Source organism: Mesocricetus auratus, unplaced genomic scaffold, assembly GCF_017639785.1.
Source record: "Mesocricetus auratus isolate SY011 unplaced genomic scaffold, BCM_Maur_2.0 Super-Scaffold_6730, whole genome shotgun sequence".
NCBI classification, from domain to species: Eukaryota; Metazoa; Chordata; class Mammalia; order Rodentia; family Cricetidae; genus Mesocricetus; species Mesocricetus auratus.
Window position 1 is genome coordinate 4,415,504 of NW_024429184.1, and position 15,058 is coordinate 4,430,561.

Consider the following 15,058-nt stretch of genomic DNA (forward strand, 5'->3'; position numbering starts at 1 on the left):
GAAAAAAACTAATAAAAATAATGAAAGAAAGGATATAGAACAGGGGGAAGGTGAGACAGAAAAAGAAATAAGAGAAATATTTTTGCAGTAATGATGGATATTGTTCTATTAATAGGTACACACACATGCATGCACACACGCACGCATGCCCTTTGTGACCTGGTGTAAGATCAGCTTCTCACTTAGACTCCTGTCAAGAGCTTAGTCACTGTACTATGGCCCCTGTACACTTCATGAGCTCAGGCTTAGGTAGGCGTGACAGTTGTAAACACAGATTCACTAGTTTGCTGACAGTTCTGCAGAAGGCCAGTAGAAAGCGGGGACCTTTGGAACCTGACAGAGTTAGATTTGATTCTGAACTAATGCCGCTGATGACAGACTGCCCCGGGCAAGCCATTCTCCTCATGGCCACAATTTCATTATCTGTCAAAAGCAAACAATAATGGCCATCTTATGGGACTATAATGAGGAGTCAATGAGAAAATATAAACACTCAAGGCATATCATATCATCATAATGCTCAAAAAATGTTAATTACAATAATTATTAATTTAAATATTTTATTATGACCATTATAACTATTATATTTCCAAACTGCATAGGAATTGTTTGTTTACGTCTGTCTTCCTAGATTAAGTTCACCATGAACTCTGTGGTAGTCTTTATCCCTGTGATTCCAAGACAAAGTTCTGTCCCGTGTAAGCTGATTGTGTTGATGGTAAGTAACTCCAGAGTCATAACCAGAACCAGTGGGTAGGGACCATTAAGCGCCTGGCCTGAGAAAAGATCTTCCATTCAGCTAAGAGTGCCTTAGAAAGAAAATGAAGAGTAGTAAGGATGACTAAGCACGGTAAAGGGATTTATTATGAGGTGAGGTCACCTACGTAATTGCGTTTCAATCTCAAAACCATACTGCCAAAGAAATTCCCAGGCTCCTTTATGAAGCTCACAAAAGGAAAAGGACTTTCCCAGAATGTAGGAACCAGACTCTTGACTTCAAGCTGGGCTCTTTACCTTGTCCTAGTAACTCTTAAGTATTAGCTTATGTCTAAGAGCAACCAGAGAAAAAGATGGTCAAAAACATCACCGGGCCCTTCTCGTCTTAGTCCTTCAATTCTGGATAAGAATGTGCTTTGTTTTGCTTTAAATAGCACTTATGGGTGATTCTGCTCCAAGAAAACAAAAAAGGTTGCTCTCCTCCAGTCTTCCTCTCCTCTCCCCTGCTCTCCTCTCTTCTCTCCCCTCATCTCCTCTCCTCTCCCCTGCTCTCCTCTCTTCTCTCCCCTCATCTCCTCTCCTCTCCCCTGCTTTCCTCTCCTCTCCCCTGCTCTCCTCTCCTCTTCCCTGCTCTCCTCTCCTCTCCCCTGCTCTCCTCTCCTCTCCCCTGCTCTCCTCTCTTCTCTCCCCTGCTCTCCTCTCTTCTCTTCCCTGCTCTCCTCTCCTCTCCTTTGTTCTCTGCTCCTCTCCTGTCTTATTCTCAAAGGTCTTGCTATGAATCACAAACTAACCTTAAACTCACCACACAGCCTAGACTGTCCTGGAAGTCACAGTCCCTATTTCTGTACTTTCTGGGTACCAGGATTCCAGGCATACACAGCCATACCAGGCACCAATACATGTCTTTAAAGCACAAAGCCAAAGGTGCTATTGTATTTGTACATTTCTCCAAGGCCAGTACAAGTTAAAAAATGGATACTTAGACCTGGAATCAGGATGTTCCCACATTTGTTGTGCTAATGGTATCATGTCTTAGGCCCGGGAACTAAGAGAATAAAAGATAAATCCTCTGGCCAACAGTACCTGTACTAAGAGTAGAGGTGGCTCCCCACCATGGTAGGGACATTGAAGGGATAAGCATTCTTGAGGATTTAGGGAAGCTAATGTTTTTGCCCTCTGTGCACCATCGTAATTTACTAAGCTAGCATTGGTATCCCAAGATGTAGCCCCGAGAATTCACTGAGGAGGATGCCACATGTTAATTTTCAAGTCTTCCTCCTGGAGGAAGGGGTGAAGAGGAGGGTGGGCAGAGAAATCAACCCCTTTGTGTTTATCCCTCATCCCAGAGCCGGGCATGGGGCAGATGGCGCTGAGAGTGGGAATGCCTGACTTGCAGATGCCAAGCAGAATGTCATGATTATTCTTCATATCATGTTTAATGAGTGTTTCCCCGCTGCCCTTGTCCCGTTCTGGTCATTAGGTTTGACAGTTTCTAGAATTCAAAGGAAAGGTCTCTTCTTTTTTTCCCCTAAAACCAGGATAGACTTCATATACTTCTCAAGAAAGACATTAAAAACATGAAAGAGCATTTCTCGTGAACTATAAAAATGATAAACAATAAGCTATGTGGTTTTTGAGAGAAGAAACATCATACACTGTTTGGGAAAAAAATCATTTTTACTGGGAACAATGTGTTTGGAGATGAATTTATCCATCCCTACTGCCAGGCGTTGGCCTGTCGATTCTCCAGGCAAAATATAGGGCATGAGACGTTGTGGTAGTGCTAATGACTGGCATTTCTCAGATGGCATTCATAGACCAGACCCCACACACAGTCATTTCAGTGGTCTTGACCACACTCACAGAGAGTGAGGACTGCTCCCACTTACAGACCCAGCATCTGAGGCTCAGGAAAAGCAGGGTTCCTGAGAGGTAGAGCCGGAGTCCCCTCATATTTGCCTTTCTTATCTCTCTTAGACCAAGGTCTAAGAGCTGGGGGGCGGGGATCCACCCATGCTGTCACACAGGAGAGCATTTCCTTCTTCAGTCGCCCCGAGAGATATCCCTTGGTGTGTGTTTCCTTTTATGCAGTCAGCTGTGAGGCTGGTCCCACATCCTGGCCATTATAGGCAACTGTGTAGTGGATCTGGGAGTGCGAACATCTATTCCTGATCTTGATTTCAGCTCGTTTGGACCCACACTCAGAAGCGGAGTTCCGGGAGCATACGGTGATTCCATTTCCAACCTTTTGAGAAATCGCCATACTGTGTTCCACAGAAGCTATGCAAGATGCGTAAATTTAAGATTCTGTCTGCTCAGCACAGTGTCTGTTGACTAAAGACACTGTACACACACACACACACACACACACACACACACACACACTTTTTGTTAAGTGTTCTTACCACAGACACACGAGCGGTGGCGGTTACTGGAAAACGACAGGTAACAGGTAAACTTTCCATCCCGATTGTTCAGGGGCGGTGTTTGCTCCTGTCCAAATTCATCAAACTGCGTGCATTGGATACGTTTTTCCTTATCAATTACTCCTCATAAAACCTGCTAAGCCTGGGGGTGTAACAGATTGATAGAGCACTCGCTTAGCACGCGCAATGCTAAAGGGGAGAGGAAGTTGGTAGGAAAGTTAGCTCACACCTATCATCGCAGCAGCCAGGAGACACGGGAGAAAGACTGGATCTGAGGCATGCTTGGACTACATCGAGAGTTCCAGGCCGGCCTATGTCAGGCAAGCAAACAAACAAACAAAAAAACAGCAACTCAAAAATCTGTTCCACAACAGTGTTGGTACATTTAACATTATCAAACTACATATTTGAAAATGGCTAAGATGGTAAAAATTAATGTTGGTGTTTTATAAACCTACAGGAAAGAGGGGGAGGGAGGGATGGAGGGGGGCTTTAAAAAAAAAGATTCCACTGTAGGTCATTGACTTGTGTGCCTTGATGCCTGCCTGTAATCTCAGCACACAAAAAGGTCGAGGCAGGAGGATTGAGAGCTAGAGGTTTGAGGCCAGGCCACATGACAAAGCCTGGCACGCCCCCTCTCCACATAAGTGAGTTAGGTCTCAGTCCTACAGTCTTCATGAAAGATCTCAGTAGCTCCAAGTCCAGGGTGTTACTACACAGCATTCAATGAACTCTGCCCCAGCACCCAACAGTGAAAACACAGGAAGGGAAAACACCTTCCTCTTCACACCCACCTGACCCCACCTCCAGGTTCTCTTGGCAAGCCATTGAACAGAAACTGTGTTGTTTTTTGGCTTTGCAGGGAAGGCCATTTTCACAATCTACACGAAACAGCCAGCACTCCCGGAGAGGAGTTACGGCATCCTCGCACAGAATCCCTGAAGAGGTCCAGGCTCCACCCACCAAACACATGTGACAAAATGAAAGATTAAGGACTCATTAGATAAAGCTTGAGATGCACGGGTACTGAAATAAAGACTAAAGGAAAGCGCCCACAACCCAACACTCTCAAGTGATCTGATGCACACTGACAAAACACCCTTTTTTGACCCATTTGACATTTAAGCAGAGACGCTGTCCCACACATCCCCAGGCATCATCTCCTGGGTTTTCCTGGGAACGTATGATTCTAATGCATTCAATGCCCTTCTTTGGTTGTGTATTTAGGTTCTGTCTGGTCACTCACATGTTCATAAGTCACTCCGTAACGAATAGCTTTGCAAACGAGCACTTTAAATGAGCTTAGGGTTAGGAGTTGAGCTACAGCCCCAGAAGTGAAATATGGGTCTGTCGCGTGTGACCATCACACAAGCAACCTTATGCTTCCTGAGAAGCAGCCATCAGCGGTACGACTTCCTGTCTATGAAGGTGACCTTACCTGTACCCGGGGGGTCAGCCTCACAGAAGCTTTGTGTTTTGCCTCAACTCACTGTTTAATCACCTTGAAAGTCTTAGCTCAGCGTGTGTGTGTGTGTGTGTGTGTGTGTGTGTGTGTGTGTGTGTGTGTGTGTGTGTGTTCAGCGTTTACTGTTTGAGACAAGGTCTCACTAGCAGTCTCCCTCGAACTCTGAACAATCCTCCTGCTCCCGCCTTCTAAGTGCTGGGATTGCAGACATGTGCCGCTTAACCCTGGAATGAGCTCGATTTTTGAATGTGTGTTTTAAAGTGGAGTCCGATGGCATAGAGGAATGTGACAATGATGATAAGTTGAAGGCAGCACATAAGTCCCTTGTCCTTTCCTGTGTCACAAACAGAAGTGCTCCTGAGTAAAAAAAAAAATTCCCACAGGCCCACATATGTGGGGGTTCAGTGAGACAAGGAGAGATTTGGTTCTCTTACTGAGGAAGCCTGGGTCAGGAAAGAAGGAGGCTGGGTTCTGGCTGTCCTAAGAGGTGAGACTTTTTGTTTTGCTTTGTTTTTATTTTTTTTAGACTTGCTTTTTACATATGGGAGTGTTTTGCTGGCAGGATTTACACTGGCGTGACTTCCCTGTGTTTGTTTATTTGGTTTCCTTTAAATCCATCCTTACTCATTCCTGGGACAAAATGTAGAGAGAGCCTCAGAAGGAGTATCAAGATGTGATTGTAACACAAGCGAGTGTGGCCTGGCCTGCTGGCCTAAGCCTGCAATCCCAGCACTCGGGAACTGGAGGCAGGAGTGTCAGGAACTCAAAGTCTGCCTGGCTTATGTAGTAAGAACCTGTCTCAGATAATAAATAATAAAGTGGACACTCATGTACAAGCCACGGAACGCATGTCTCAACGTCAGACACAGAGTGTCTCAGTGATGCAAGGAGGATTTGCCCACCCCCACCTCCAAATGAGTCCAGGCATATTGTAGGAGCCGAGATCCGATTTTACTGGGCACAGCTTCCTTCTCCCCCCCCCCCTTCCCTGCCTGCCTTCTGGCTCAACAGCAGGCTGGTGGCTTTCCTGCCCAATCTAATCAGCGACAGGCACGCAGGCCAATTGCTTCAGATATGGGGTGGACAGATAGTGTCGCTTTGGGGGCTAGTGTTTGGTAAAAGGTAGCTAGTTCTTTATGGCATTGTACTCCGTGACTCCGGCTCCTTGTTTACTTGATTGCTGGGAGATTTTTACAGCCTCATTCTAGCGAATATTGTTCTCCTTTGGATTCAGGCCTCATTTCTCTAAGATGGAGACTGAGCTTTGGACCGCAGTAAAGTCAGCCTTGTTATTCCAAGCTGGCTTCCTGTAAAATCACCAAGCTCTTCAGAAGACATTATTGTGTCAGAGGACTACCTGGTATCCAATGTGCAAACCCCTCCGCTTGTGGAGGAACCCTCCTAGTCTCTGAGGCTATAGGCTTTTGTCTGTGTTTTGTGATATTAAGGACTGATCCTAGACCTCAGGCCTGCTGTGAAAATACACCAGCCATTTATGATGTTCTTATTTGATAGTCTCGCTTAAGTTATCTAGGCTAGCCTTAAACTCACTCTGTATGTAGCCTAAGCCGGCCTTGAACTTGAGATCTCTTGCCTTAGCCATAAGAGTAGTTGAATAGCCTGAGCCACCAAGCCTATCTGATGCTACTTTTTTCCCCTTTCTTTTTGTTGGGGGGATAGAGAGGGGGAGGATTTGTTTTGGTTTTGGTTTCTTTGAGGCAGACTTTTTCTGTGTAGACCAGGCTGTCCTGGAACTCATAACAATCTGCCTCCTCGGCCTTCTGAGTGCTGGGACTAAAGGTGTGCTCCACCAATGCCCGGCTCTGACATCGGTTTTCCACACAATAGAATCAGCTGGCCAGCTTTATAAATTATAAATCAGCTTTACAAGTCAGGGACACCTGCGTCTCACCCTGTAAGACCCTAACTTAGCCACCCTGGGACTCGTCCTGAGCAGTTAAAACATGACAAGCTCTCTGGGTGGTTCTTTATGAGACCATAACGTTGGCACTGCTTGCAGACACAGCTGTAGGGCCTCGCTTATGTTAATCTGGTGGGAACTCCACAGGAGCTGTTGACAACATCAGTCCCTGTGTCCACACGATTCATCTAGGGCCCTGGTGGCTGACAGGTGTGGTGCTTCATCCTGGGTGGGGGGAGGTGTAGACATGAAGAAGACAGGAGGGCACCAACGAGGATGTCCTGAGGTTCCACTGTACGGTAGGGTGATATGGTTAACACCAGAGTACTGAATGCTTCAAATTAACTAGGAGTTGAATGTTCCAGTCACAAAGAAATGGAGAAACATTTGGGGCATACACACGTACCAAAATATCAAAGTGTGCCTCATAATTATACATAGTCTGCATCAGTTAAAAATAGAATTAGGCCAGATGTGATGGCATGTGCCTTTAATTCTGGCACTCAGAAGGCAGAGGCAGGTGGATCTCTGTGAGCTGAAAACCAGCCTGGTCTACGGAGGGAGTTCCAGGCTAGCCAGAGCTACATAATGAGACCCTGTCTTGAAAATCAAAACAAAATAAATAATAAAAGTAAAATTAATTTTAGGGCTGGAGAGACGGCTCTGGGTAAGAGGACTTGCTAATCAAGTGTAGGGATCTGAGTTCAGATCCTAGCACACTCATAAAAGAGCTAGGTTCAGCCATGCATGCCTGTGACCCCAGCATCGTAGGAGATGGAGACAGGGTTTTTGGGACTTGCTGGCCTCCAGCCCTGTTCCAGGCTCAAGGAGAGACCCTGTCTTAGTGCAGTGGTGGAGCAGGACACCTGACGTCTTCCTTTGGCCCCCACACTTACACGCACTCTGGCACATCCACCATGAAAATAAAAAAAATAAAACAATATAATCTAATTGGGTATGAAGAAGGTAGCATCCCTACCTGGAGGAGCACAAGGATGGAGGACAAGTAAGAAAGTCAGAAAGTTGGAGAGAGGGAAGGAGGAACACAGAGACAACGGAAGCCATGAGCCTTATGGGGGTGTTGCCTTTAGAAAGGGATTTCCGGCTGCTCTTCACAAAGGTTCTAAATCGGAATCCCATGTGTCAGGAAGAAAAGCAACAAGGTTACCAAGCAATAGAACCTCAAGTCAGAGACAATGTTTTGTCTACCTTCTTGTTTCAAGTCCCCAGCACAGCACAGATACAAAGTTGCAGGAGATCCACAGACCTTTGAAGAGTAAGGAAATGTCCAAAAATGGTGAAAAGACCAAAATAAAAAGCTGTTGTCTGAGCCTAATTCTGCAAGCCTAGAACGTTCTGGAGCCTGGCAGTTCCGGTGCCTGGGCTGCTCATGGTTTCTTCCCAGCTGGGAAATGGACCTTTTAAAAGTGTTGCAATCATTGACAAACAATACACGCCAAATAGGAAAGGGCTCAGGGGATAGCGGGATGAGAGGTGTGTGTTGGGGGCGGGGTTAGGAACTGCTCTTTCTCTAACAGATTAGATTGAAGTGACAGTCACTTTATGGCTAGATGTGACTGGTCATCAGGCACCTGGGTATTTGGTTAAGTGTCATTCTTTGTGTGTCTGGAGGAGTTTGGGACTAAGGATGTGCGTGTGAGTCAGGAGACTAGTAAGACAGATGGCCTTCAGGCCTCCTCTAAGGGTGGATGGAGGGATATCCTTTCTTTCTCTCTACCTGACTCTTCTTGAGGTCTCCTGACCTACAGCTACCCCACTGGTCTCTAGTCTTGATCCTGAGCCTTCCAGCTCTCTGAAGAGCAAGACAAGGTGTCGTCACAAAGGGCTTTGCAGGCAAATTTACAAGAGTCCCCTGGGCAGCCTTCTCACAGGAAGGGAAGGAATGATGTGTGGCGTGTGCTTAACTGCTCAGAGAGCCATAACAAGGTACCACAGAGGGAGTGACTCAAGCAACAGCCAATGATTCCTTGGAGTTCTGGGCTGGGAGGTGTAAGATCAAAGTCAGGCTCGTTCGGCTCTAAGCGACAGTGTGTTTCCTGGTACACAGATGGCTTCCCTTGTTTAACCCCCAGCTCCCCCAAAGGGCCCAGTTCCAAATATTGCATTAAGAACTGGAGGAGGATTTGGGGCTTTGACATCTTGGTAGACACAGATATTTAGTCCATAACAGCACATAGACTAGCTCATTAAGGCCTGAGAGGGGTTAGCACTGGGTCACCAAGCTCAGTAGTACAGAGGGCAGAACTTAGACGGCTATCCCCTCCCAGGGCTACTCTTTCCATTGCAGCTACGATTTTTACTTAGTTACTCTTACACAGAATTAGGCTCTCCTCATTAGAAACAAATAAAGATAGGAAAAGTTGCTGAATGTCTCCAGCCCTCTGGGAAGTACTAATTAAAACCATTTTTCATTCATCAGATTGGGAAAAAAAATAACAACCGCAAATAATATCCCATGTCATTGAGGGAGAGGGAAAAGGTGTGCTCATAAATGCTGCTTGTGAAAAAAAAAGAAAGAAAGAAAACAGCCCACATCAGTGAACTCTCTGGAGGGCAATTTGGAAGTATCTATAAAAATTTTAAAGGTGCATTCTCTTTGATCAAGCAAGTGTGGTTCTCCATATCTGACCCAGGGAGATATTCAGTGAGTAAAACTGCATTTTCTCACAACAGTGCAATACTGAATTCATCTTACATCCCATTAATAAGGAATAACTAAAAGGACTACAGTGTCTATCAGCTACAGCAATTATGAAGATTTCCAAAAGAACATGGCTAATTTCTGTATTCTGACAAGAAGTGTTTTATTCAATAAAACAAGCAAATGGTAGACAATTGTGGACAGCATGATTTTACTTGTGAAACTATGTGTGTGTGTGTGTGTATGTGTGTGTGTGTGCATGCGCATGTGCACGCGCATGTGTGCTATACACATATATACAACACAGCAGGTGCTAGGGATATGGCTCAATGGGACAGAGTTGTTGCTGAGACTGCAAAAGAACTGAGTTCAGATCCCCAGCACCCTTGTTAAGGCCAGGCATGACTGCCAATACCTGCAGCCCCAGCATCAGGCTGTAGAGACGGGAGAATCCCAGGAGCTGCTGACTGGTTAGCTTAGCAAAGCTTTGGGTTCAGTGAGAGCCCCTGTCTCAGAAAAAAATAACAAGGTGGAGACCAGTGCTTAGGAGACAGAAGCAGGCAGATCTCCATGAGTTTGAGGCCAGCATGGTCTATACAGCAAGTTCTGGGCCAGCCATAACTACATATAGGGCACTGTCTCCAAATAAATAAATAAATAAATAAATAAATAAATAAATAAATAAATGAGAGTGTAGTAGAGGAAGACACCAGAAGTATCCTCTCGCCTCCACATGCATGCACAGGTACATGCACCCACACACATGTGTACATACTTCCAAGACTCACACACACACACACACACACACACAGAGAGAGAGAGAGAGAGAGAGAGAGAGAGATTTATGCTTATAGCTTACATCCATATGATATTTCTTTAAAAAAAAACACAAAAACAAAAACCTTCATGGGCATATACTCATCACACCATGGAGATCATTCATGTTGGTAGCATACTGAACGGAATCTCACCATGAAAATATGTTAATGCCATAATTTCTATAGCCACAATAAACAAAGAGACACGTGCATAAGCAAAATCACGAAAGAAAAGAAAGCCATGCCTTCTTACATTATAGAACTGTTTCCTCCTCAAACAACAAACGCATGAGTTCGCCAGCTGCCTTGAGGCTCCCTCAGAAAACAGGAGAGTGTGAGATGGCAGGACAGGTTAGTGGTAAAGTCTTCTGACTTGCCCGGGTTAGTGATAAAGTCCCCTGTCTTCTGACTTGCCCTCCTGCGCTCTGTGGATGGTACCTGATGGCTCCACTCACCCCTCCAGTCTCCATGCCCTTTTGGTTATGATCAGAGAAAGCCACCCTCATTTTCTTTTAAGGAAGCCTTCTGCTCTTAAGGAGTTAAGAGGTTCCCAAAACTCACCCCTACTGTATTTTTAAACCAGAGCTGGGGACAGGGGGCTGGTGTCTTTTGAGTCTGTCTCCACTTGAACCCTGCAGGGTCTGTGGTGGAAGACTCCTGTGATACTCTGATGTTTCCACCGAATAAGCCTCGTTTTGCTGATGTCTATGAAGTCTGGCTTTATAGCAGGGAGCTCTCCTGGAACTCTGTCTTTAATAAAAGGGGGGAAGGAATGGAACTACCAATTTAGTTTCTTTAAAAGGCATGTATTTTCATGCACATGAAGTCCATCTGTTCGTGAAATGGATGCCTTTGCACACTGTATAATTTGATAAAACCCAAAAGAACTTCGGACTCCTCGCTTGAAGCAGAAATAGAGAAAGTGGCTGGGAACCTGACTACAGCGGAGAAATCCACCAAACCCGAAGACTATTTTTAGAACCGCAGCCCGATTTAAGAAGAAAAGGCGCATCATGGAGAATCAAGTTTAGCGCTCAGCCTAACAGCCTCCCAGCTCATCTGCACTGCTGTGGGCCTAGAGATCAAAGGGCGGCCTTCTCTGTGGCTCACTTGCTACAAGTGTCTCTCTCAGAGCCCTGTGCAACATCCAATCACTTCACCCTCTGCCTCTGTGGTACCCCGCTGGCAGCAGAGCGCTTACAAACTGGAAGCTACATATTCCTTTGCCGGGATGAAGTGTTTCAAAACCGAACGCTGACAGTCTTCACATCGAAACCTTGATTTCTTGAAAAGCCACATTCCTGCCGAGCATGAGGGGGTTGACACAGAGTAGAGGAAGTGTAATTCAAACGGCATTCACTTCCTGCAGGGCCACAACTCCAGCCTGTAGTTAGCCAGTCCTGTAGATACTTGACACTGATACATCTTGTCACCAAATTTGAGTCACCTTCACAGGCTGGCCTTCGAAACTGGCGTTAGTACTGGTTCAGCTCTTTAGTTCCCCTACTGACTGTCTCAGTTCAGAACTGCTACTTGTCACTAACAGGCACCAGGCAGGGTGCATTGCAGACACACAGATGGATTTGTGAGCTCGTGTGTGCACATGCATTTATATGTGCACAGATGCATTGTGGGGGAAGTAAAGGAAAAGTAAGCATGCGTGCATGCCAGAGGACAACATCAGCTGCTGTTTCTCAGGTGAGACAGTCTCCCTTGGCCTGGACCTCACGCAGCAGATGAGGATGACTGGCCAGGGAGCCCAGAGATCCGCCCGTCTCCACTTCTCCTTGCTCTGAGATTATAAGTACGTGCTGGCCTTCTTCTCTTGCATTTCTTTTGTTTACTTTCTTCCTTTTTCCTTTCTTTCTTTTTCTTCCTTTTTTTGTGCAGGTTCTGAGACTTGAACTCAGGTCTTCCCATTTTCAAGATAATCCATTTACCAACTGAGCTGTCTTTGTGGTCTCAACAGATTTTTTTTAACGCATGTCTCTTCTCTTTGGGTCTTAGTAGAGGTCACATACAGATTGGCCAATGGGCAGAGTTTGTTGGATGGCAGAGGACCAATAAGGCTAGCCTAGTAGTGAGTCTGGAAATGTTGGGACTGTTCAGTCCATTAGGCTTGAAGGGGATGAGATCAAACCATTAGTTGTGAAGAGGATGAAGTCAAAAGTCAAACCATCAGGTTACAAGGGGATGAGGTTAAACCGGTAGGCTTGAAGGAGATGAGGTGAAATTGTTAGGCTTGAAAGGGATGAACTGCCTCCCGGAGAGATCTACAACCCTCTGCTGGAAATACAGCCAGCTCAAAATGACCCACAGGGCAGCACCTGAGCAAAGCATCACCTGGTGTGGCTCCTCTCTTTCCTACCTCCAGCCTCGAAGGTGCTTCTCTATTGCCCACAGCCAAAAACCAGGCAGAGAAGGGATCTTAGCTTGGCCAACAGAAGTCAGATTTCCTAGGCAAAGGGTAGAGCAGCAAATCCAGTACAGAGCAGAGACACTAGGCCAACTCCATCCTGCCCGGCACGAAGCTTACAGTTCAGGCTAAAGAAAGGCAAGTCACCAGGTGCTGCCACAGCAGGGGAGCAGTGCGTGTGCACTCACGAGAGTCATGAATGGCCGCAGCATCCCAAAGCAAAAAAAGTAAAAGTAAATAAAAACAAAGAAGACTCAGAGAGTAGCCGCTGACCTAAGACTGTCGGAGATCCCACGAAGTCGTGAGCTCCAGATGACACGGGAAATGGCAGTGGGATAGGGAGTCATGCAGGAAGAGCAGGGGCAGGAAAGCTTGGCTGCCCCAGGAAAGAAAGCCCATGATATGGGCTTCATGGGCACCCCGTGCCTACTCTCTGGGTCACTCGGTGATCTCCAGGGTCTTCCAACCTTTTGTGCTCCGTGCAAAATACCTTCCTCCACAGGACTTTTTGGAAGTTATTTTGCCTTACATTAATGCAAAATTATTCTTCCAAGCAACTCCGCTCTGTGTCTACCTATCTGACCTACTTGGCTTTTTGTTGCTGTGATAAAGACCCTGACCCATAGCTGCTGGGGAGGAAAGGGTTCATTTGGCTTAGGTGATCACAGTCTGTCACTGAGGAAAGTCAGGGCAGGAACTCAAGGCAGGACCCCGGAGGCAGGAGCTGATGCAGAGGCCGTGGAGGAGAGCTGCTTACTGGCTTGCTCCCCATGGCTTGCTCAGCCTGCTTTCTTATAGAACCCAGGACCACCTCCCCGTGGAGAGCACCACACACTGTATGTTGGAGCCTTCCACATCAGTCATTAAACAAGAAAATACACTCACAGTCTTGCTCAACTGAGGTTCCCTCTTCCCGAATGACCCTAGCTTGTGTCAATCCGACAAGAAACTAACCAGTGCACTATCCAATGGAAGTGTGGCAGACACACTCCAGAAGACAGATGTTATGATAGTCTCGGCAGCATTAGGTACAGTAACCAAGTATCCGTCAACAGTAGACAGCCTCAATAATCTGTAGCATATTCACTTGACTAGAATACCATATATGCAGTATCAAGAACTCACAATGTTCTGTGGCTAAAAAAATTACGTAAGAAAATACCACAAGTATAGTATTTTTTTGAAGTTATACATCCCAATACGATTCCATTTGGAAAAGGATCAAAAGTGTTTGGACTCGGGACAGACGCAATGCCTTAAGAAAGCGGTAGTTGGTAGGAGGCACCCTAAGATTGGGGGCTCAGTGCTGCTGGCAAGGTCTTCTTTTTCACCTGGGTACCACTGTATGGGTTTGATGTGCATGGCTTTCTGCGTATTTTACTTCAGTTTAAAAGAAAGTTGGTCGACTTTCCCAGGAAGCTTCTAGGCTATTAAATAATGACAGCTTCCTGTATGACGAGCTCTGAAACTCTTTTGCAAAATCCGTGCAGACGTCTGGGAAGCACTGTGGGGCAGAGCTGTGGACTTGCCTTGGTTTCTCTAACGCCTTTAGATATCCCTACCTACTCTTATGGCCCAATTTATTCCTTTAAAATAGTGGAGAGGAGGAAATATCCATTTCTCATTGGCGACGAGCTTAGAGGCTTCTGGAGCATACCGGCACCCACCAGTCAGATCTGTCTCTGTCCATAAAACATCTCTGAAATGGGTGAGGTGCTCGGCTACATGGGCCCCTAGCTTTCCTGTCAGAGGAGAACCCTACCATGATGTTTCTCCCATGAGACCCACATCCTGAAAGAGGATGCAACCAATAAATAAGTAAAGAGGTCTGTTGTGTAACCACGCATGTGTTTTAATCAAGACATCTGTGTTAATGCCAGCCTAACCTTGTAATTACCATGAAATATGCAATATCCCTCCACTGGATTCCATGATGGCTGCTCAAAGCCCAGGGATCTGATCATTTTGTCCATCCAGGAAGACTCATAGCAGAGGTTCACTGTGGGATTTCCAAGATCAGTCTTACGATATAGACGTTAGCTCAGAAACCCTTGTGTGTGTGTGTGTGTGTGTGTGTGTGTGTGTGTGTGTGTGTGTGTGTGTATGTTTCTTGGGTTTGTCATGATGAATCCTTAGCTAGCTCCTCTGTCAGCCCCTCACCCCAGCTACTCCAGAGACTTGTAGTTACCTCCGGCTGTCTCAGGGTGCCACTTTCCTGACTTTTCAGTGGTGATTTCAAAATGATAACGGTCTTTGGGATGCTACATAAGCCAAGAGAAATGAGATATGATTATTTTAATAATATGAATTCTCCTAGTCAAGTAGGGTCTAAAGCACAGCTTCCCACACTGTGAGTTGTAGCCCCACATGAGGTTTCGTAGCTAAATTCGGTGATTGCAAAAAATGCTGGCAGTCGTGAAGGGTTTCTGGGTTCATGACAACCAAAACTTAACTCAAAATCAAACGCATAGTGAATCCGAGGTGTTTTCCCCTCAATGTTCACTCATGTTGTGTCACCAGCCTCGCAGCAGCCTCCACTCTGGAATACCACATGAGGATATTTCTCTCTGCGTGCTGTCACGCCGTGTCACACCCAGCAAGGCTGTCTGAAGCACACCAGCCCACACTTGAGT